The sequence below is a fragment of the Callorhinchus milii genome, unplaced genomic scaffold (assembly GCF_018977255.1).
Source record: "Callorhinchus milii isolate IMCB2004 unplaced genomic scaffold, IMCB_Cmil_1.0 Scaffold26, whole genome shotgun sequence".
NCBI lineage: Eukaryota > Metazoa > Chordata > Chondrichthyes > Chimaeriformes > Callorhinchidae > Callorhinchus > Callorhinchus milii.
Genome location: NW_024704767.1, coordinates 3,561,245 through 3,586,950, shown reverse-complemented (window position 1 = coordinate 3,586,950; position 25,706 = coordinate 3,561,245). Strand labels below are relative to the sequence as shown.

The window sequence follows — 25,706 nt, the reverse complement described above, 5'->3', positions numbered from 1 at the left end:
TTTCTAGATGGGAAAAAAAACTGCATGATGGAGTGGAGAAAAGCTGATTACATCAAGGAATTCTGTTTACCTATCATTTTAGGGAATCAGAAGGCTTTGGGCTGTTCCCCAACCAGCCAGGCCCTGTGATTCCCCTTTGCTATATATATTTTTTTGTCTGTGGGTGCTTCCTGACTCTCAATAGCCTGTCATAACCTGTAATAGAATGCTCCTTGACAGGAGTTAAACTCTATCGACCATCAGATTCATTTCCAACTGACAGACCAGAGAGAGAGAGAGAGAGAGAGAGAGAGAGAAATTCACATATTTTACATGCCCAGGGCTTTATTTTTAAATCAAAATGGGATATAAATAAAGCAGTGACGTATACAACAAAGAAACACTGGCAGAGCATTAGAGGCAGAGGTTCAAGTTGTGTGTATTGATCACTTTTACAACGTTCCTACAAGAAGCTAACGCATTAGCATTAGATTTGTGCTGTTTCCTCTGATGTCCTTTTTCTGTTGGTAGACGAGGCATCTCACTCGTGTATTTTCTTCTTGCAGATATCAAAGGTCTTCTGGTCAAGCCGATGGGAGGTCATTCTAATAATACCCAAGGTCACTTCTGGGAGCCAGTGAGTCTCACGGTCATTTTTCATTTGCTTGCAGCATTAAATGACAGTTGCAAGGGACTGGAAGTTGCAGGCAATGGACATGTGATGTCATCAGCACATGCCACTGGATTATAGGACAAGCAAGGGACAGGTCTGTGGGTTAAAAGGGAAAAAACACACAATCAAAAAGAGATATATGATGGCACCGAACGCATCGTTTGCAGATTGTCTGCGGTTGTGTACAGGTCTAGAAGACAAGAAGGTGTTTATTTTGGTTCGAGTCAAGTCTTTGTTTGGCGTTGCTCCAGAATTTCTAACTCTTGGCTATTGGTACCATGGTTAAAAGTCAACAGAGTTCAGTGGTTAGGTCTCAAGGGAAAAACAAACGCCGGGAGTGTTGCCTGAGCATTTATCTAATAAAGAGTTTCAGCAGACATCCTGCAGAACATCCCTGGGACTCCCTATTCCTTCCTGTCTTGCCCAAGCCGAAAAAGACAATGCGAGACTTCAGGCTTCATTGCCCTCTTCAATGTTTGATTTACATTTCGACTGTAATTAAACTGTTGAAAACAAAAATGCAGACAAATTCCAGCTGAACTTAGATCTGCTTCTCCCCTGCCTTCGTGGCCCTTCATTAGATACTTTCTTCCTAGAGCACGAGGTCAGGGAGTATAAATATAAATTGCATTTTGCATTACTTCTAGATGAGTGAAGCTGTCAAAGCAATAATACTAGCTTTCAGTCCCACTTTCTGCCACTTCTTTCCCATTTTTCGGCCAGCAGGTCATGCACAAATTAAAACTGACAGCCCAGCCGGCATGTCCAACAGACTTATATTGTTATAGTTCTCTGTCGTGGCACAGATCTCAGATCACAGCCTCAGCCTGTCTCCATGTCCCCAGTGCCTGCTGGAGATACTGCCAGCCTTAAGGAAGCGCTGAAGCAAAGAACCCAAACGTGCTTGAGCATGTGGCCATTAACGGTGATATGGAGAGCGAAAAGTTTTGTTGGACTAATAAGCGTAGCCCACTGGACGCCTTGTATTTCTAAACTACCTTAGGATCAATCAACCTACTGTCTAGTCCTACCCTGTCGAAATGGAATATTACTTCAAAAAGTGCCCTTTGAAAAATGTTACTGTAAGAAGATGGCATTGACACCCAGCATGCTTTCCATTTCACAACTTGTTCAATTTCACTTAACTCTTTTTTTAAAAAAAAGATGCCTACATAATCTTATTTTGGTCTGCAAATCTTTCTTCACCCCAGCTTCTTTGAAATGCTGCAATAGTATGATCCTAGAATTGTATTTACCATATATCAATTCCTATCAGGACAGAGTGAATGGGCCAACGAACATAACCTGTCTGCTTAATACAAAAGAAAGTCTCTTAAAGTTACAACTATTGGTATTTACGTGAGTTAACATGAAGGAAGATGCAACTTCCTTGATTTACTGCGTCTGCTCTTGACGTCAACGTTGTCACCCAATGCATTTCCAATTATATTATAAGGACATTAAGAGGGAACCTGGCTGATGGGGAACAATTTGCCTTTCGCTCCATTTCTGACCTGTTACTGACATAGTTGACCGATGTTCTTCCAAGTAACCTTAAGGACAACAGCAATTGAAAATGTAGTTGAATCTATCATTAAAGATTGCCTAAAAAGAATCTTTCACTGGCACGTTTATATATATATATCATTATTATTGTTATATTATAAATATCTTTGACTTTCTGTTTCATTCGTGTATGTATATTGTACTTTAAAAAAGACTCCTCGCACTTCTCAATGCCTCCTGTCATTCTAAATAGACATATACGCCAGATAAGTATATATTCCATACACTTTCTTTTGAAATGATTTATAGCCACCCTTTCCAAAGTTAGGATTTTACTGCAGAAGTATAATTATGGCAATCAGTGGGTAAACGTGCCCGAATATGAAATAATAGGACGTTGGATGACGAATTGATAAATTGTGCTTAGAATTAGCAAGCGTTGGAGGAAAAAGGTTGCCACAACATAACCGTTGAGAGGTGGATAATATCGCCACTATGTTTTAAAAGTATGACAAGTTTGCACACGACATAGTCACGGCGAAACATATAGTGTGAAAAAGTACATGTTTTAATTGAATGAGAGGTGAGTACTTCTAAAATGTCAGTCATCCTCTTGTCATATTTTTGCACACATTATCTTCCAGTTTCACATATCTGTTCAATGCCACAGTGCTCTCTATAACTGATTTTCAGATGTAAACGCTAATTGTTTCGGAGGAAAAGCACTGTTAAATTTGCAGTAATAACTCAGAATACATTAAAACAATTGTTTGTTTCCAAGTATGGTATTTACCTCAGCTTCATTATGGTACATATACGTGTGATCTATCGCTTTGTACTTGTAGTGAAAACAAGAAATATCCAACATTTAAAAGTGTACGTCCCTAATTATAATAAAAAGGTCTTCATCAAAATTATTTTATAAGTCCGTACAGGAATAGAGATAACGTTATAAATGTAACAGTTCTAAGCATAACGAGGTAGTATTACTGGTGATATGAATATCACTTCAACAGTATCAATAATTATGATTAGCTTTGATGCTGCTCTGTCCTGTTATTTCTATTGCAACATTTGTTTGGCTTGGAGTGCTCAACATATCACTGGAGAATACTCATGTATGATTTACTGAGCTTCAGGAGCTGAATTGGAGTTAAGAGTTACATTTCAAAATCAACCGAAAAACCTTGGGTTACGACGATAACGCCCAGCTCCAGTTACGGGGGTGAGTAACTAATGCTTGCAAGGGTTTCCTGTGATGGCATAACCACTCCAACTGTTTCAAGAAAAATGTTAACTCCTTTCATACATTAAAACTCGAAAATGTGTCAAAGGCAATTATAATGCTTTGTAACGGTTTGAAATGAGGCGTCATGGTGAGGTTATCACTTTCAGTAGAGCAGGCTGTTTATTTAGTTGCACTGGTGACGCCTTAAGATGTACTCCAACCTGAAGCTGGACTCGACATAGTACATCAGAGTTGGCTAACGTTTTTGGCAGCACAGAGTGAGGGAGGGAACCAACCGCGCAAACAATCACTCCAATAATGTAAACATGGATCATTAGATGTTTAGGCAAATGTTGTAAGTGACTTCCGCTCATGAAACTCTGGTTTCCTCTCAATATAAGCGTTTAGGCTGCCTCTTCAGGTCTTGGCAAATATAACTCCCGCAATCCAAAAACTTCAGAAGAACTCTACGTAAGATAAACAAATTTGATAAGTGACTGATGGCCTTTTTGTATCCTGCTGTGTGTCCGTAAAAAAACAATGTGTCGTCCAACACCGATAAGTTCCCTCAATGATGCATTCAGGTTTTGTTCGTTTTCACCAAAGCTGATGAATGGGTTTGGCTCAAGTGAATGGTTCATTTAAAATTAATGGTACAAAACAACTTTATACCCAGAAGTACATCATTATAACCTCGACGTTTTGATTACAAGAAACTGTAAACTCTTCTTATTTCCATCGAAGGAAATATATTTCTTTCATGAAACTTGTCATTCACGCAAAGGTGGGTCTGCATTAATTGCATAACGACATTGAAGTTTGTGGCACAGGAAAACCAGAGGAAATGGCTCTGGATAATCAACGGCAAGAGGTGCAGGAGGACCTACTGTTGAAACTCATGGGCGTTTATACAGCTGTGAAGTTGAAGCTTTAGCAAATGCACCAGTATAACATTTCCGGTTTAAAGACATTTAACTATATGGTTACAAAATAATAATGATCCTTGCATTTGGTACAACGCCTTTCACGTCGGGAGGACGTCCCAAAGGGCATCACCTGATTTACTATGGAGTGACAGTGTATTTGTGGGCGAAAGTATCATTGCAGAGGCACTTGCTTCTGGGTTGAATATCGTTCTGAGAAGTTACCTCAAACTCTTTGAAATTAAGAATTGAAGTTTTATTATGATGTCATGTTTTCGAATTAAAATATATTTTTTATTTTATCTATTTTGATATTCAGCGATTTGTTCTCTGCTCATTCTCTTCCTTTAATTTCCAGTGTGTGTGTGTGTGGGGGGGGGGGGGGGGGGGGGGTGGGGGGGGGGAGGGGGGGGGGGGTGGAGGGTCCTAGTAATTTAACTAAACTACGGTAAATATTGTAAAAAAAAATTAGAATTGAACCTTGTTTATGTGTGACAGTAAATGATGCAATAATCCACAGACTACATTGACATCTCACGCAAAAGTCTCGAACTGGTGAATGTTCATTACCCGAAATTTAGGCTGTTGATTTGCATAAATAGTCGCTGGTGCAATTACACCTATCGTCAGTTGAAACTTTCATCAAGAAATTATTGTTCATAACAATAGTGCAAAAGTAGTTAAACTCACGTCTGCCTGTTGCTCATATAATTAGAAACAGTTATTCCGGAATCACCTCTAATTCGATACAGTTGCACATAAGTCTGTGATGATTTTATTATTTGCCCCCCCCCCACCCACCCCCACACCCCCCATTTATATGGCCCTATCGTGCGTGAAGGGCGCAATATAAATGCAACTGGTTTTGTTGTTGTTGTTGTTGATTGTTGTTGCCTTTCACCCCCACCCCTCTCCCCTCATGCAAATTCACTAAATGTCATCACATCATCATGCGGTGTACAAAACAAGGAATGGAAGTCTTTAAGTGAAATTTCTCTTGCAAAAAAAAAAGCACACTGAGCCGAAACCTAAACTATAAACCAAAGCGATGACCTAACCAAAGGTCCAGAGGTAATCAGATTATCTCATGTCAGGGAAAGCATTTGGGGCTGAACCGCTACTGGTGAAGAGTTCTGCTTTCTTTCTTCAGGTGGTCTTTCCTGGAGAGGGAGGAGACAGGCGGACATTCATTGCACCTAACCCAGCCCTGAATGCAAATGAAAAAGAAATTGAGAGCAGATTTGATGGTCTGTCACTAATTCAGAGTGGAATATTAAGTTTCATTGATATATTTGATCACAGGTGTCGTTGCAGTAAATGCATTCGATTTGAAAATGTTTGCATAATCTTGTTTATTTAGCAAATAAAAACCCAGTGCATGATATCTTTACGTGCAAATAGCATTTTGAAACTCACAACTTCACGTTAATTGACGAAGTCCCCTCCCCTCCCCTCCACCCCAATCTTATTAAGTCATGTGTATCCTCCAGACGTATTTGAGTAAAATGTGTTAAACCAAATCAGACAAAGTAGTCAAGGTACATATTAATTTCTTCATTCAAACAGGTTCTTTTAACATCTCTGCTGGGTTGGTGTGAATTTTGATTTCCATTTATATTGCTGAAGGCGAAAAATATGTTTCAGATGTATTCACATCACTTTTCTTTTCCTTCCATCGTCCTTCATTTGCCGCTTTCTTTATGCTATACGTTTTATTGCAACTTTGTATTCTTTCACCTCCTTTCTTTAAAAGAATTGGCACTTGTACATCCTATTCTCTCTATCACCGTTCGCTCTATTTCTAATTATCTTTCTTTCAACATTTTGCATTAAACATTAACCCTATGAGCTCTGAAGTATTTCTATTTAGCTCCTATATGAAAGCTGCTGTCCATCACGCGTTGTCTTTTAACGCAGGTTTCTTGAAGCTGATTGCCCACTAGACCAATTGTAATACAACTGAAATAGGGACATATGGAACGTGCCTGGACCACAATTAAACATGAAGAATTATTTTTAGATATACTGTATGCCGAAATATGGTGCACAAGTGCTACTAGTTCAGTAGTTGTATTGCAATATTGAAAGTTGTATTCTTATTTTTTTTAACAAATGGAATATCAGCAAAATGCGACAATAGTAAATTCGTAAACCAAGTGTCTTCGTGGTTGGATTATTTGGTTTAACACATTAACGAAAATCAATATAAACGCAGAGTTCGATGCGTGATCCCCTGGGAAATACCAAGTTTATTGCTGTTGGAACAAATTCAAAAGCATCAGAATTATTCGCGTAAAGGATATTAATTAACAGCTCTGATATTTGTGTGATATGAAGGCCGTTTCAGAACTACAAACTTTTTTTTAGTGGCGGGCACCCTTTAAGAATATGGTTGAGTTTATAGGTAAAGGGAAAACTTATCTAATTCACCTGAAAATGGAATGTCAGTCCCCTTGGACCAATTCAGAGGTAATTCAATGGCACTAATCTGAGTACATAAGTACAAATAAAAGGCTATCTTTCAAAAGATGCACCACGTCTTCACTGGAGAACATTTAACATTGAACAGCTGGTACCCATGACAACGATGATATATATATATATATATATCCTTATGATATAAGTGCCGAAACACCTATGCTATTGTGTTATCAAAGTGTTAACCATACGAATAGTTCAATAGAAAATGAAAAGGGTTAAAGTATCAAACTGACCATTGTGAATAAAACTGCTGCGTGGAACCACACATTGTGCTTAATAATAGAAAACAATTTCCATGCGAAGTGAATTCAAGTGAACAAATATAATCGAGCTCATATTGAATGAATACGCCTGTTTACTTCATATTCAGATTTTGGATTAGCCACATATTTATAAAAGTAAACAGACTATCTGATGTTACTTTTTTTTCTGTAAACACATTTTTTGGCACTCCATAAGTACTCTTTTGTGCAAGGAGTTTCATTGAAATATAAAGTGCACCTGATAGGAATGATTTGCTGTGTAAATGGGTCTGTGTCGACTATCCTACACTGTCAAACACGTGCTGTGGAAATGCTTTCCTTGCTGAATGTGGAATCTCTTGCTGATTAATAGCGAACCGCTAAAGGCAGCCAGGCGTGAGACTATTAGAAAAAAATTAAACAGCTTGTGGTAGAGGTTTGCCACAGACAACAGAACTACGATACCGGGCAATAATTTAATGGTAATGTCAACTACAAAAACTGGTCATCAATCAAAGCTGGGCTTTATCTCTCTCTCCCTTCTAACTTACCTTACTCAGGTTTTCTCGTTCACTTCTCTGCCAATTCACTCTCTTCCTTCCGTTTCTGTTTATTATTCTATTTGTCATGTGTGTTGTTTTCTTTTTGTTCTTTATTATCTTGCACATTCTGATGTATTTTTCCCCCTTCAGTCATTTTAATTGCTCAATTCTTTGGTAGTGTTTCGCTCTCTTTTCCTTGGTCACATTAAAAGTATTACTTATTTCTTACATTCCTATCTCATGTTGATACCCTTGGGTGTACGTCTGCCTCTAACTTCTAATTTTCTTGCCTTTTTTTCCTTCAATATTTCATTTCACATTTTTACTTGCCTTTTTTTTCCCTCCGCACCCTCTTAAATCTCTATTTTCCGCTTTGCAGTTATTTTTCTAACAAACTTACTATCTTCCTCACTGACATTTCACGAGCATCAACAGGCCGCAGTGTGGGCCACGAGGTATATTGATTAACAAACAAATGCAACAAATACGTCGACCAAAATAAGGATTTGTATTTGACTCCACGCTCCTGAAATTCCATACTTCAAATGCATCAGTATCAAAATCGCACAGAAAGTCACCAACCGGGAATGTTGCGGGCAAAACAAACTTTTCCAACTTATTTAACTTTTGATTTAGTGCTAATTTAGAAACCAAAGATCAATTCTCTTTCACCACCACCCCCAAAAAATAATACCATCCATGTATTTGGCGACGAAGCTATCAAATGTACTGTATATTGCAGAACGTGTACAATTTCACATGACTGCAAACAAGAATCAAATCATTTTCATCTCATATATAATGATTTGGAAAACTGTTTTTTTTATTATTCCGGAAATATATGCAGTAAGAGAAATACATACAAAGAGAAAAATCGTATTCAGCGTGCAGAATATCTTTCTTTTGTGTAAATAATATCGAGTCCTTTAAATGTAAAGTCTGTCCCCTTTCCAGACAAACATTGCTAACGATTAGCATTATTGAAGCTTGACCTTGATACAGTTTGGTCTTGAGCTGATGTCTGCAAACGCATAATCAAGACAAATTCTGGAGATTTACAATGATCTGCACCCACATAACGTAAAGAAAGGACCATCAACTTTAATATTGTTGCCGAACACACAGGCTTACTGCAGTACCAAACTTTTGATTAAATTCCCTAAGTTGGCATCGTTGGTTTCTGTGCGTATATATATTTTGACAAAGTCATTCCGAAAAGGGCACCAGTGTAAACTCGTAAGTAAATGTATTTCCAAAACACTGTTACTGGCCATTGACTTCTTTCAATCATCATTTGGAGTTTTGAATTATGACTGCGTTCTACATCTAATGCTTTCGACAACACATCTTCGACCTGTATGCAAGTGGGAATTACTAAAACGAAAACGAAAGAGAGCACAAAAATGACGCGATGCGTCTCGAATGCAACACGTGTTCGGTTGGAGAGGGGAGGAGAGGAGGGACTGTTGTGTGCAGGAAAACTTTGCTTCGCCTTTTATTTTCGACTGCCATTTAACATGACTCCCAATTTCCGCTAACTCGAGCTTTGATTGAAGAAAGGCAACAAGCCGGGGAGCAATATCTATTTTTTCTCTCATAGAGTCCCGACATCCCAAACGATCAGAGATGTGTGCGCCAATAGAGCTTCCAAATTCACTCACCCTGTGCATCAAAATGCAGCCAGTTACAGAACTCATTTTTTTTTTGATTATGAATCCGTTGATCTTGTTTTGAAATGCGAATCAGTAACCCCATAAGCCTTCAAACGTGTGAAATTTGAAAGATCTCAAGAAGCAATCTCCGGCTGCCTGACCCCTGACAGCCTCTCTTCTCTCTCTCTCTCTTTCTTTCCTTCTCTCTTCCTCCTGCAAGTATTTCAGTCGCTACAATATCTTTCAAATTTGCGTTCATACTGAACAGGCAGAATACTGATTCTGTGTGGGCCAAATCTTTGGCGGATGGAGAACTGCGGAGTTTACTGAGAGCCACACAGACGTTAAACGCTTAAGCAGTGTTGCATTGCAACGATCCAATCGAGAATAAAGGAAAATAAAAAGTACCCATCGATGTTATTTGTGACTTACTTCCTTCCATTTCAATCACATTCGGCTAAATCTAACCAGGTTGGAATTTATTGATGTTAGCGAGGTTTGCAGCATTGGCTGAAAGTTTTTTGTCCCCATTCCAACCCAACAGCAAATAGTGTTGCGAGACTGTTCACCTGCTGGCGATCACACGTTGTGGGAAATCAATCTAATTCGATTATTTAAGACGGAAAAAAACCAAATTCCTTCGAAAATAAAAGCCTGCATTATTTATTAATGCACTTCTCCTTCGGCTAAAAAAAAAGTTTTGCAAACTTATTCTTTTCAGCTGTAAACTTCCCGATGATACTTAAGACACCTGTTTCAGAGTTTAATTCTGACTGAAATCCCAAACTTGTTTACCGATTTTTTTCCTTCCTAAATTCGTATCAATAAATCTTGCACTCAACTTATCTAACCACGCAATCCCCTTCCTGGTGTGTGTGTGTGTGTGTGTGTGTGGTGGGGGTGGGGGTGGGGGGGGGGGAGACGACAATGAAACAGTAGAATAGAAAATCGACTGCAATCATACTAAAAGCATTTTTTTACATTTTATATAATTGATGCGTTAACTTATTTTTTAAATATTATTGTAAAAGTAATAATAATGCATTGTTTTAATTCTGGATTTAACTCTTTACCTCCCCCCCCCCACCCCTCCTTCACACACACACACCACACGCACAATGGAAATAATTGCTTGTTTCTCTATATGTATCTGATATGTAACTGTATTTTCACTTTTACAGTTGCATGTTTTTCAAGTCCTATAATTCTTCAAGTGTTATTCAGATCAATGTCTTTATTTGATTCAAGTCGAAGTATGTTTGTGGTTATTTTTGTAAGGCAAAAATATATATTTCAAATCAGTGCAAGAACTTGCCCCCCCCCCCCCCCCCTTTCCGTTATGTTTCTAATGTTTGGCTGTCACTATCAAAAAGTGCCGGTGTGAGATGACCAATTGCGAGGAATAATAATTAAAAGAGCGAATAAGAAGCTATTATATTCCATACAGTACAGAGCATCTGTAAAATATATCCCCAAAGCATAAACTTCACTACATTAATTTCGCTGCAGTTTTTAACTTTTTCGGATCTAGTTGGTGGTTTACTACACTTGTGATTCCAACCGCCCCCCCCCCCCCCCCCCCCCCCCCCCCCCCACCCCCCCCACCACACACACATTTTTTGGACTGTAGACTATGTCATTAGATCGAATGGCAAGTCTTTATGGAAAGTGTTTTGCATAATTACATGCCATAGCCAGAATACTAACCCCGAAATGTTATGGGTCAGAAAACTTTAACAATTACCACATTATTGTCCAAGAAACGAAGTACGCCACTGTCGGCTTCAGGGGGGAAAGTAGATTTAGCTAAATCTAAGAATGTGAAACCGAATTTTTCTCAGAACCCAAAGAAGAGAGATTATTTCAATCTGACAACTTGTTTACTTATAGCTACTGAGTTCAGCGAACTTCAGGGTTCTGTGAGACATCTCTGATTAAGAACTTCTTCGTGATCCAATGTAGAAATCCATCAAAGAAATAATCAGAAAGACTCCCTTTTCAAATCTGATTTTTTTTTTACAAAATCGTCACCTTTAGGCCGCAGTAATTAAGATATTCTTATTTGGGGAGACAGTTTCTCTGGTAACTGAATAATGTTGTCTCTTTGATGTCAAAACTTTTGACAGTTATCGCACCAGCGTTGGACAATTTAGCACAAGCGCCCGCTTTTAAAATTCTTTGGAAATTATAGTAAGTGTGATTTCTATCGCAAAGTGATCCAAATCTCAATAAGCACAGATCTTTGATATCAATCACTTATTGATCGGTAGGTAGTTTGTGTGTGTGTGTGTGTGTGTGTGTGTGTGTGTGTGTGTCTGCGCTGTAACATTATGAACTGCATTCGTTGTTTGAATTTCAGACAATAATCCTATTTTTTTCCAATCCCGCGTTTTTCCCCAACAGGTTTTATCTGCGGAAGTTACAACTGAATATTGGGGAGTCGGCGCTGATGGGCAATTTAATCAGTAATGTATATTAGATCATCTATAAATTATAAATTATGCATATAATCTTCATTTGGGTTGACAATATAGTGATATAAACAATTTATATTAAAATTGCTCTCGTGTGCTACACTTTTTTTTCAATGCAACATTTCTATGTGTGGTTGGAATGTTCAAGTAACTTTGAATTACGGAAATTTCAGGATCGTATTTGCAAAGTTGAAAACAACACAAAACACACTTTGTCACTTGTAAAACCGCACAGCATGAAACGTTTTCTGTTTTTAAACCTCATCTGATAGTTATTAAACTTAATTGATGCTCCATTGAAATCACTGCGCAATTTTGGAAAAGCATATTATTGGATTTGTTACATTCTCCATGTTTTGTCTCAATTTATGTAGAAGTAAAACATTTCCATAACAAAATAACAAAGCTCACTCTCAAGAAATTGGTTGCATAACAATGCAGTACACCATTACTGTAACTCCACCAAATGATGCATTATATTATTATTATTAGTGTAAGTAAGATATGTATCTCTAACTAAATAATACTGTAGTGCCACGGCTTATACTTGTAATTTTCAGCTCCAAAAACCTCTCTCTTTTCTTTTGGGGGGGGGGGGGGGGGGGGGGACTCAAATCTTAAGTGTAAGTGTATCCTTCGCATCGCCACGTTTTAAAACGTCCCCCCTGCGAGTGTCATATGTCGATCTGTTGCTACCTGTAGCAGCAAAGTCTGCAGGTGGTTAATAAGACAACACGTTTAAGCTGATGACATTGTGAATTCAGCGAAAAGCTTAAGACTCAAATTTAGTTAAATTCAGCACATCATTTCCAAGTTGACAACTATTCTAACGAACTGACTTATAGAATACAACTGAATAGAATGTAATTCAATGGCATATATTTCGGACTTTTATTTTAAAAAGTGTTCATTAAATAACAGCAATTATATAAATAATATAACAGAAATATAAATGCACGGTAAGTTGTTTAACGTTGCAAGGCGATGTGATTTCCAGACTGGAGAGATGATTTGGTTGAATCAGTTATTTTCATCTTTGGGTGAATTTTTGTTTCACATTTTTATCTCGAGCTAATTCGGACATAACTGAATGTTTAACAGGCAGTACTTTAATAAACTACAACAAGACAAATTCGAAACGAGCGTCTCAAAAGATGCTTTAGATTGTGAAAGAAACCGTTAAAAAAATACTTTTTTTTAGTAATCCACCAGAGTGGTTGTGGAAGGATTTAAAAAATAAGTTGTTAGCGAAATCAGCGCAGGCATCTGTGTAACGCAATATTGAAACAAGTGCAACTTGTCTAACGGTATACTCAACAGGTGCCTTCAGTAAGTCGCTCTGTGGGAGCACCTTTGGAGGATGTCAGGAGCAAGCATACAACACACGTTTAATCTTTAACTTTGTGTTAAACGACGATTTTTTTATTTTTGCAGGCAACTGCATTCTTCCACAGAGAGAAAAAAATATATATATATGTTTATCCGTCTTAATGGAATCATTAAAACGTATACGTTCCGCATTTTAACGTGTCAGACTGCAAAACGTCAGTTGACAATAATATATTGTGTCGTCTAATTTGATGGCGATCACTTTTGCGGGTTATTCAGCTTTATCCCAGAATACTATATACGGAGCACTGAAGTAATAAGTTTAGATATAAGTTTGAAGACAACTCATTATTCCGCATTAAGTGAGTTGACGCATGAATTCAAAGAGATCAGAGCAATTCATTAAACTGCTCAAAGGATCTAACATACCATATCACAATAATATTTACCGTACTAAATATTCCGGCTAATATATTATATTTGCATTAAGCATTAAAACACGAAATCAATTAACCATTAAACAAAGTTTATGGGGGGTGGGGGACATTATCGCACAGTCTAAATAACTTTATTCCTTTCATTATCAGCGTGGAAATGTTTCCTCGTGCTGTCATCGGACAGACATTACGCTAGGAAACATTATTTGTGAAGTGCGAGATATTATTATGGGATGGACTAGTTCAAAATAACTTTTAAAAAACGTACAAATGTACCTTAAAGAATTAGCTTGTGTCGTGCGTTTTCTTCCAATGAAAGTAACACCAAACGTCTATCAATGATTTTACTCCCTTATTAAGTAGTGCATCCTTGGACACGAGAACAACTTGATCACAAATGTAACTACATAAAGTTTAGAACAATTCAATGTGGATATTAAAACCGTTTATTTTTTTCAATGAAACAATATTCTAAATGCATAAGGAAACAGTTGTCCTCGATGTAATTTCCTGAAATGAAGTGCCTAAATGTTTGAATTGTTTTGACATTCATTGGATTGTAAAGTACCTTTTTTATATATATAAAAAAAACGCCTGGCAGTGTTCGTATACAATACGATTTTAATGCGTGCTTCAGTGTGGAACAAAACTGAAAGTAATAAAAAAACATTTGTTTGTTTGGTTTGGATATTCATGCATTTATTTAGTGCCACATTATAAAAATATAGGAAATGATAAAATGCGGATATATAAAACCAGCTTCGATACAAAAAAGGTATGCTCAGAAAACAATCCTTAAAAGGAGCAGATGTACATTGATTCATTTGCTGCTAATTTATCATAACTGCAGCTTATTTTACCACATGGTGGATATGATGGTTTTGGGGGAAATAAAAAACGTTTTTTTTAGATGTTACCATTCAATTGTTCACAATAGCAAATAGTGCGTTGTGCAAAAAGATGTGAAATTGTCGCTTTTACAGTGCTACTGTTCTTTTTCGTGTTTTTTAAACTAATATATAATTTTGATGATCAAAGAACAAACCACGCTGTGATATCCAATTGCACCCCAAAACTGTTCATTTGACTTTCATAAAAATATAAAAGCGATTTGCCACGAATTAGCTGTGCACTTCACTTCTGATTTTCTTTCCAAATTTCTCGAATATTCTTTATATTATTCCAATGTGGAAATATCTGAACGTATATTAATCGTGAATATACCCAATGCTTAATGTCTGATATCCGTTGACCGTGACGTTAAGGGACTGTTTGGGTTAGTGGACACTCATATAGCAGCTCTTTTCAGTTACAATGTATAATTTTCTTAAATTCCGGGTAGAAAACATTTCAACCGATTGTCTTTTGCTATTTTCCTTTGAGCGCCCTGGACTCGAAATTGCCCTACGACTTTATTTATTACATTTAAGAGATTTTAATGCCAAAATGTCACTTTTAATTTCACAAAACCAACATTTCCGACATATAACAATAAACTAAACAGGTACACCGAGCAATATATTGTCTTATGTTTCTTTACTGGTAATTTTTACCTGCTCTAGTTATTATTATTTTCCTCGATTTTAATTTATAATGCGAAATAACTCTTGAAATAAAAAAAGGAAAGCAAGTACATTAAATTTGCGAAGTGCTGCTTGCTATTCAGCAAGGACGTGGAAAGGACTGTACATTTTAATTATATGTTGCTATCGATTTAGTTTTAAATGTGAAGCTCGCTGCTTTTCGCAGCAAACAATGTTATTTTGCAATTGAATATTACTTTCGGCAAATATCATCCAGACAAAGAGCTGAGCTTTACAGCCCACATTTTTTTTGTTCGGCGACCAGCGCCTCCTAGTACCTGCTTGGGTATTAACTGTAATAGATTTGCCCAGCGATTCCCTCAGTATATAATACAAATTAAGACAAACTAAATGCTAGAGAATCTCTAATTTTAAACGAAAAACGCAAAGTGCGATTTGCTCCGTTGCTGTGTTGAAATCCCCCTATCATTTCGATGTAAAGTACATATCGAAATGTGACTGTAAAGTAAAGCAAAGCGACGATTTGTGTGGTAACGAAATCAACAAGGCAACGATGAAGTTCACAACAATGACAACCACTTCTCCCAGCTCGAAAGTTATATAGATAACCCAGTGCTTTAAGTATGCACGTTGATGAGTTTTGAAAAACAAATTGAATAAAAACTATCAATAAAGGCGAAAATGTATCCCTAATAAACGCTCGTCGGTGTTTGAGAACACATATTCCACAGACATTTTAAACTCCAACTTAACGTATTGCAAGTATTTTAACAACATAATTGCATCCCTACAGTTAACAGTTACAGGTACCAATTATTTTACTGAAACTGGTAGTCTCCTAACTTTCACCTTCATTACTTTTTTTCCCATCCTGCCTGGTATACCGTATGTGCAAATGTTCTACAAACAAAATAAACACGGCAAAGAATATCGTTTCGAAGCAGAACGTTAATCGCAAGGTAAATAATTATAGTCCTACGAATGGATGTATCATGAGAAAGTATATTTCAGTCACATTTAGTTTAACTTTGGCAATCAAAGACATTTCGGGGTAGATCAATTGGAACCCTATTTTCGTACCTACCAATTTTATACTTTAATTTAGATGTTATAAAACGCACTGTGGCTGTCAAGGTGAGGTAATTTGATTCTCTTAAAAGAGGGACAGTGTAGAAGCATTCATTATAAATAAAGGAAGGGCATTTGTGTTATATACGGCAGCAGTTTTTAACCCACGGGAACTATTTAGACGGGAGTAAAGTTAAAATTATTATTTGAAAAGTACCATTCACAGGCGAGCAAACTGCAACCACACGAAACTTTGGATTCGCAAAACAGAATCATCAACATTTAGAAGTCACCCCCCACGACATACTGTTCTCTCGCTGAATCTTTTTTTTTCCCGTTTGCACGCCCAGCACAACATTTGTGATTCTCTTATTTGCAAAACACGTTCATTGAAATTATATCATCTGAACTTTGTTGCTACCGAATAGGCAAACGGTATTTGAATGAAAAGTATACATGTTGCAGCATTATTTTATAGCTCCCCACCCCCCCCCCCCCCCCCACCCCTCCACACCCACCCCCACCACCACTACCCCTTAAAAAACAAGCCCCAACAAATTCAGCTTATTTTGTGTTTGATTTTATTGCACCATCTTGAAAGTACAGCTGGAATATCACATATATTAGCGCCACCCCGCTGTCATACCTCGCATGTGCACTCCAAAAGCAGGGAGCTGATCAAACACACTCTCAAACGTGACACACACATCGTTACCCTCTGTAACTTTTCATCAAATTATTCAACCTTTTATTAGACACCAACGGCAGCATCTTTTCGACGCGCTGATCCCGAATGAGCAACATTGGAAATATTTCTTCACTCCGCGGTGTAGTAGTTTAATTGTTAATGTCAAAGCTGCGTGGTTTTAATTAATACCATTAACAAGCCAAATTAAACGATATAAAAGTGACGATTTTCACGTGTTTTTTTTTTAAAAAAATGCATCTCCCCCAATATGTAATTTCTATTGAGCAAACGTATCCCACTCAATCCTCAGTACAGGGGTTGAAAGATTTTAGGTCTAAAAAGATAATTGATAGGAATCCCACCATTTACATCTTCAGAAGTGATTATTCTCGTGTTTGGCGCTTCCTATTGCTACTTTTATACTCAGGGTGAATTCTACTGTTGTTAAACTTCCTGCCACAAGATGCAAAGCAAGACTAAGGAGTTTGTATTACAACTGTGTCATAGTGTTACACCGATGCAAAACATGTAGCCAGAGGGGGCTGCTAATGATTACAGTATAAAACCCGGCTCCAGCAGAACAGGCAGCCTAGAAACTGGCCATTATTAATTCAGTGGTCAGGCACTTATCCAACTCTCCCTGGACTATAAAACAAGAAACACACAGCACTCCAACATAAAGATTTTTTTAAAAAATATGATGCTTTATGTCTCAACGCTAATTATAAACTTTTTGTATCCTTTTCAACCCCGGTTCCACTCTTTATACAGCTGATTTCCTCTCCGGCACCACGCTACAAGACGATTAGCAGCAAATTATCCCAACGTTTTTGCTATTACATTACAAATTTATTTTATGTGACGCGCCGTCAGAGCTTTCCAGCCGCCTTTCACTGGATGAGTAATTGTGGAGATCCAGATGGAATAGATTTTCTACATTTGACAAGACATTTGTCATTTTTAAAATACCAGATACAAAATATAACTCAGGCCTTTTTTGTGCATCAAGTTACCTAACAATTCAGATGATACCTAATACAGCAGAATCAAGCGATTCCAAGCGAGCTGTTACTTTTTTTTGACAAATGCAAGAAAAGGAGGTGGAACTAAATTCACTTATTAAAGTTAAAGACTGAAAGTATGTCACAGAACGTTAGCGGTACAAGTTCTAATTCATCACACCATCTAATTTTATTTCTCATGATTATTTTAAATAATTATATGCAGCATCTTCTGCAACTGAAGTACATGAACCCAGTCAAAACTTGCTTTTTTAACTTATTATTCCTATCCCCCCCCCCCTTTTTTTTTTTTACCTGGCCCCGAGGGAATGCCAATTTTGCTGCAGTGCTCTAGTCTAATGAGGAAACTATTACTACCGGTTTTATATTAGTTTCTGAATCTTATTGTACTTAGTAGATAGGGAAACAGCAATCGAACCTAAATTTGTGTCTTTGGCAAATGCTTTGTACTAATACTCTACAAATGTATGGGTGGCTTTAAGCAATAGGGTGCAAGTTATACTGAAGTCGATTATTTCAGCGGAACAATTCAATATTATATATCATCCAAATAACCCAATGCTGCTTCGACAAACTGATAACGCGTAAGAAGTCGTTTCATTCATTTTTATAATGGACCAGGTCATTCACAGTTTTTTGATGATACAGTACCTCGTCAGATTCGAAGAGTGCAGCGTTTAAAACTTTAAAATTACACTTTGCTGACATTTTGGCGTTTGATTAAATATTCCAGATCAATGAAATGTCGTCTGCAGCTCATATGCTTCTGTTATTGTCACTGGCACGTCGTGCCTTAGGTAGTTATGGAAATGGCTCTCAAAACACATGTGCTACTTTATTAATAAACGTATTAATAACATAGGAAACAATATCAAATATTATTCATGTATTTCAGTGGAAGTCCCTATTTAGCGACTGCTTCTTTCTCGCATTCAAATGAATGCATTCGGGTTTTGATAATTCTTGCTTTGTGTTTGATTCTCCCGATATTGTAATAAATGCAGTTGTTCACAGTCACGTGCTAACCGGGACTCCAGCCTCAGATCTGATTTAATCTACTCACTCAGAGCTGCTTTAATCGTCGGATCTTCTGGGGGTGGGGGGGTGGGGGGAAGGGGGGTTGGGGGGTTGGGGAGAAATGGCCTTATTTAAATAAAACAAAGCAATGAGAGGTGTGTGTGTGTTGAGTGTCAGCTTCAAAAAGCGAAAGGAGAGTAGTCAATCCACAGAGCGATCTTCCATGTATATATATATATATATATAGTTTAACAATATGCAATTTCCCAAGAAAAACTATAATAAATGCAGTATCTTAGATCAATATTTTCTGGGATATTAAATATATCTACACTATCATTGATTATTGTTGCAACTATATAGGTCAGCCTTCGAAGCTAGCCTTGAAGCACATTCAATCCCTGAAAGCAAAGACTGATTCTGACTGCAGATATATATTTTTTCGAAAATATAATAGCCGTTAAGTGGAAGGATTTTATGATTTGTTTTTTTTTAAAAAATCACAGGAAATATATATATATATATACTGTATATACGCTCAGTTTTAAAAGGTCGATGACGATTCTTTTGTTATGGCTGCGTGTAAGTGATTGCTATAAGCGTGCAACTGAAGGATGTTTCAAATGCATGCTAGAATAATTTTGATATGTACAATAAACAGTCCCAGTTATCCATGTCTATAGCATGGCGGCATTTGATAAGCTGCCACGAAGCAGCCATTTTTAATCGCTTTGAAGTCCTGACTGCGTGAAGTATTGATACAATAAAATGAGCTGCCCAACAATTGAATCGGATTTTTTTATTGCTAAATAATTACTCCGAATAAACACCAAATTGCATTGTGCTCCAGCCTCACAACCAACCCGATACATGAGCACTGGGCGAACAACCTCCACGATTAATTATATTAATACTGTATTTAAATATTGCGTTGGAGCCTAAAATCCACCTCGCTTCTTAAACCCAAAGGGTTATGCTGCAAACTGCAATCGTTTCACGTGTGTTCGTTTGCTCTCGTGCGATACTTATTTAGAAATGATGGTAAAAAAAAATGCAATAAGTATCAGTTAAGTGTAGCAAATTAAGTGGATACTTCATTGTAACGTAACCCTGTTCTTATAATTCAAGGGAAAGGGAGATATCATTTCAGTCTCATTTAGCTGTTGTATTTAACGTACAATTTTCAATTAGTAAGCACATGTATGTAACTTATTTCAGTGTGATTCTTCCACCGTGAAAATAACAGACACACTTCCGCACTTGCAGCTCTTGTCAGTCTTTAAGCTAAATATTCTACATATGTTGGCATCCTTTTGATATTTTGTCTGTACGATCTCCTGCGAAGGCCTCGGTGCGACATTTGTTTTAGCAGATTATATGTGTTACAGGAAAGAAAAAAAACAGATGTGGTTGAAGAATATCTCATCTGTGTATCAAAAAAAATGTGTGACTCACTGGCTTGAAATAAATTATTGCTGGTCACCGATTTAATAAGCACATTTGAGGAGATGCTATAAGGATCAGACATTTGAAGATTAACTAATTGTAATATTGCCATATGACGCTTTATTCTGTCTCCCTGAATAATAGATTTTCTACTGAATCTCTTGTTGAGTTTCCTTGCACTTTGATTCTGAGCATATAGGATAAATGCAACACTTTTATATTAAACTGAATTTACTAGATTGGACAAACGAATCGTATTACTCATCCATTTCGCTTACTCAAAGCTGATTCGTGTATTTTTTTAATAATGGATATTGTTGCAGCAATAAGTAAATCAGTCTAAATATATATATGTATATATATATGTGTGTGTGTGTGTGTACCGGAGTGTGTGCTCTAATGCAACCAACTGTCCTTTGTAAATGTAAATTTATACAAGAAATACAGTAATGTGTCCAGTCACTAAATACGATTTTATGTCATGTTTGTTACAACCGTTTCCAGGTTGCATTTGCTCGCTGTTCAAGTGGATTTGAAACAATTTGTGTTTCTGACATGCTAAAATCCCCATTTCGCAAGTGAATGTATTGTGCGCCATTCGGATGGCGAAAATATGCCAAGTGTTTGTTTAAAAATCGAGCTCGTCAGATTGTATTAGAAGAGAAGAGAACGGGAACCCAAGTATTTAGCAGACCTCGCAATGTTCTTATTTCTTGAATATTTTTTTGCGTGTTGTACGTTATAGTATTAGGACAGTAAATTGCCAGTGACCCTGAACTATAGCTGGGTCTGCTTGCAAAGATTTGCTCCCGAATTCCAGACAAAGGTTTCATACACACAAATACAACCTATTTAAGAACGAGTCAAAATACTCAGCAGATTGAATTCCTCATATAAGGTCTCATAGGGGTTGCAAGTCCCATTTAAATTTAATTTCTATAGAAAGTTTGCTTCTCACAAACGTTCTTTATATGAATATCGTCAAAGTAAATAAAATATCTCTTGCTCTTTCCTGGTTTATATTGAAATATTTACTGAATTCACCCCAATCGAAAGTGGTTTTTTTTATTTGTTAAACTTGAAGCGAAAAAAGGAAACATGTGGGAATTTCTTTTTAAAATCTTCAGAGTGACAGAATTCAGAGAAGGGTGGAAATAAGAGGAAACAATAGATGGCCATTGGAATGGGGGAACTTTGGAAATCTATGTTACTGTTTTCCAATAGAAAAGTGTCAGAATGCGCCAGAGGGCTTAAAGGCTTAACGCTAGCAGTAAGTTCATCATCAGAGCGTGCTATTCTTTCAGGCTTTTTAACCATCCTTTGAGACGATTCAAACCACTCTCTCTCTGGCCTGATCCCAAAAGAAAAAACCAAAGCATCAGAGGTCGAAGTTTAACAGTATTCTCTTGACTTCCAGGTGTTCAACATGCCACATTCAAGCATCAGTATTATTACACTGCACCTAGATTCATATATCGTATGAATTGTATATACTGTATTTGTATAAATCGTATATAATTGCATTGCAACATTGCCTTGATGAAGATGTATGCTGTGCAAAAGCTTTATTTAACTGCCTACGTGAACATACATATGTTTAACTTTGTATGTACTGTACCACTCACTGTAATGGACAGTTGAGCAAAAGTACTGTATATACACTAGCGTTGCATATTGTGCTGGGATAAGAAGTCCACTCATGCAATAATTTCCTATCTGAAGCTTAGTAAAGAAACCACAAACAAAAGGACAGTTTATGTTATTAAGGTGTCCGCCTCCTCTACTCAATAGGAGAATTACCATTTCGCAATAATAGTCTCGCAGTAAACATAGTGGGTGCAAAATTATCTGTACGCGAGGAGTATTAACCAAATCAATCAATGTTGACAAATTAGAAATATTTGAAGGAACCGCGTTAATTTACAACTTTGTTATTAGTTAAAAATCACCAGCATTGTAGTGGCAATTAATAACACTCTGACTGGGACATTCAAAGACAAATTAGCACTCGCTGCACCGGTAGCGATAAGTACAGCTGTCCCTACAATGATGGCGAATGATAGAAAAGACTCTTTTTGGAAGGAGGGGGGGGGGTGAGGGAGAGGACGGCAGACTGGGGGAATACTTCAAGAAAAGGGATAATGTTCGCAGATAAGAGGATAAGAAAAGGAAGATGTAAAAAGGGGGGGGGTGGGGGGTATTGGGGGGGGGGGGGGGGCTTTGGGGGTAAAATCGTAACCACGCGACCTACCGAATGCTGCACACTTCATCTAAAAAGCCTCATTTACTGGTTGTACAACATAACACACCAAACGCCACAGAACGGACGGATAGTCACTTCCAGTAACTTCATCGCAAGCTTAGACGGAAAATAAAAATAAAACCAGAACGACTCACTTACAAATATAACACACATAAATCACAGAACGTAAATGGCCAGTATAACAGTCACTGTTTAATGGAGCCCTGATATTTCCTCTCTGGGTCTGAGACCCTTTAATTTTAAACTTTCTGTCTCTCGCCACTCATCCCTTGTCGCGCATGCACAGCATTTACAGACCCACCCCCCTTTTCCATCCGAATTACTTATAGTTCGGAATAAACTTCTGTTATTATATTGTTTTTTCGTGTGTGTCGCTGTTTTCCTCATTTACAAACATCCTTTCGAATTACCATTTTATTTATTTATTTTTCAGCTCTGACTCTCACTCTCACTCACTCTCACTCTCACTCTCTCTCATCCCATTTTCTACCCACTTGGCTCAAATCACAGCAGGTTCTAACTACTTGAAATTCACCAAAATAATGACCGTTTCAGAACGATAAATCATTCGGCTCTCTGTAAACCTTGAAGGAGCTTTTAGAAAATAGCTTGCTTACTGTGTGTGCAGAGCTCCGTTTCCATCCCGATCGCTTCCACGATGCCTCCTGTGGCAGTCAGCTCCGCATTTTATATTGAAATCTCTCTTTTTTTTTAAAGTTACACACATATATATATTTCTCTCTCTCTCTCTCTCTCTCGGTTGCAACTTTTTCCCACTTTTAATTTTTTTTTGCTGCTGTTGAGCGCACACTTTGGGTTTTTTTTTAGCTAAAGTCGTAGCGTACCGCACAAAAGGACCCACGGAATGAGATTTATGGGTTTCCAAATGAAAAGATTCATTCGACATAAGAGGTTAACACAAAGTTCGTATGACCGTGACTAGCATTGGCAAAAAGCAGCGCCGACTCAGCACAAAGGCAGTTCAAAGGAACCTTTAAAAACACACGCAGACACACACACACACACACAGACAGACAGACAGACACACACACACACAGAGATACACACACAGATACACACACACAGACACACACCACACACACACCATACACGCACCATCCTAAACTGTGATTTTCATATTCCGCCTACAGTTCCAAACCCAGGTTCTTCTTTTGTTAGTCGTTGAAGTTTCCCCCACACCCAACCCCCCCCCCCAGCCCCCCACCCCCACCCCCCCCCCCCGCAATCTGAACTTTGCCACTCTGGTGTCGACCAACCAAGCTCTTTTGCGCGGGGGGAGGCAATAGGAGACCGGGGAGGTAGTTGGGAGTGAGAGAGGGTGCGAGTGAGTGAGTGAGGGAGTGAGAAGAGGGGCAAAATACGGGCATGAAATAAACAAGGAGAAAGAACAAAAAAAAACGTAGAAAAGAAGATGGAGCCATCAATGAATAGAGGGATAGGAGGAAACAAGATAAGAGAAAGAAAAAATGAAGCGCAAGGGGGAGAGTGACTGGGTGCGTCAGCATGTTCAGGTTGCTATTAGGAATAAAACAGAATAATAAGGAAAGCCATGCGAATAAGTCTCATGTTTTGTGATGGGGTGGGGGGGGGGGGGGGGGGCAAGCTTTTAAAATAAGCATACAGCAGATGCATCTGCGTTAGTTGTCAATCTGTAGAGTCGTGCAATGGGAATGCTAATGAGAGAAAATTAACCCGTCCTTTCGTTACATTGGACAGGATCGATGGCTGACCCAGGGGCTAGCTGGACGTCTTATTTATGCTGCATGGCAATGATATAATCAGCCTCATCTTTAGCACTCCAATCCTCACAAACCAACAAACTTTTGTTGAGCAATTCCTTTCGAACATGAGCGCCAGTCGCTGCATCAATTGGAAGCGGGTTGAGTCATATAGGTTGTTTGAAAAGTCCTCTGAAATCCGCTTGTGTGTGTGTGTGTGTGTGTCCCAACACCGAACGTGTATTTAATGATTAATCCAGTGGCGTGTTTCTTTCTCTGAAATGTCATATCTCTGAAACGACTGGAACTTGGTTGCATGACTTGTTCCCTTATATTTGGTGATTGACGAGGATTTTTATTTCATTTGTTCAGCTAAAAGTTACCAGATGATGACGGTCGTTTAGAATTGAAACTGCCTAAAGTTACAATACTGACATGGATTCGTAATGCACCCGAGGTAGTGCACTTGCCTGTATGTTGACACCGGTTCCTGTAAAAAAAACTATTGCTGGTGTTTAACAGCAATCAATCCACAATAGAGTGATCCGCCGCGAGGAATGCGAGGGGAGGGGGTGGGGGGGGGGGGGGGGGGGTGGTGGTGGAGAGCGAGAGAAAAAAACACTGATTTTAATAATAAATATTGTTGTTTAAATTCATGTTTGCGTGAGATGTAGCGAATTGAATCAATTGATAACTCAAAAGATTTGCATTCCTGCTTCGGTGCCTGTATTGCACAGGTATGACTGTGCCTCATTCAGACTCTGACACATCTTGTTGAGCAAAACTTCAATGTTTGTGATTATTTGGACTCAAAGACTTGGAACAGTGAGGTGCCATTATAAAAGTGAGACGAAAAGTTATCTATTTCCGTAGATCTTCGTTGTCTGCCTTTCAGGCTCAAATACCAGCGTCGTTTTCGATTTGCATATTCCTAAACATTTGACAAATTCAGTGGTGAGAACGGTGCTGGAATGTTTGTTTTTCACCTTATCTGTTGTGCCTTGTGAGGTTTGACGTCATGTGTACGACTTTCGAGAAGATCTTGGCATTATATGTATATATATATACATATCACAAGTGGGTAGTGCAGTATATTGTGTTTAATGTTATTATATAGGTGAACAAAACTGAGAAACACAGCTTCTGTATTAAGGTTTTGTTCTTTTATATTTCACCCTCCCCAACCCCACCACTGAATTCCTCCTGTTCTCTGGTAGTTTAACTTTTGGTTGAAACACCAAGTAGATCCTTAAGTGACAATTCTGTGAATAACGGGTAGATGGCACAATTTTCTAACATTTAAGAGAGCACACGCTGAGCAGTAAGTCCATTTAGACGCACTTTCTTTGTGTGCACAGAGATAACTGACAGACAAGAGGAACATAGACATCTCAATGAAGCTTGTAAAACTTTTTTCACAAAGGGATTCACAAATCACATGTTTATGAAGGGA

General features: G+C 37.9%; 1 long non-coding RNA gene across 1 annotated transcript; it reads right to left on the bottom strand.

Moving 5' to 3' along the window:
- Positions 1-304: 304 nt before the first annotated feature.
- LOC103187384 lies at positions 305-23,262 on the bottom strand. The gene is made up of 2 exons (XR_488892.2): positions 23,132-23,262; positions 305-748 (listed from the first exon to the last, which is right to left on the bottom strand). It is a non-coding gene; the product is annotated as an uncharacterized LOC103187384 (long non-coding RNA).
- Between the last annotated feature and the right edge of the window lie 2,444 nt (positions 23,263-25,706).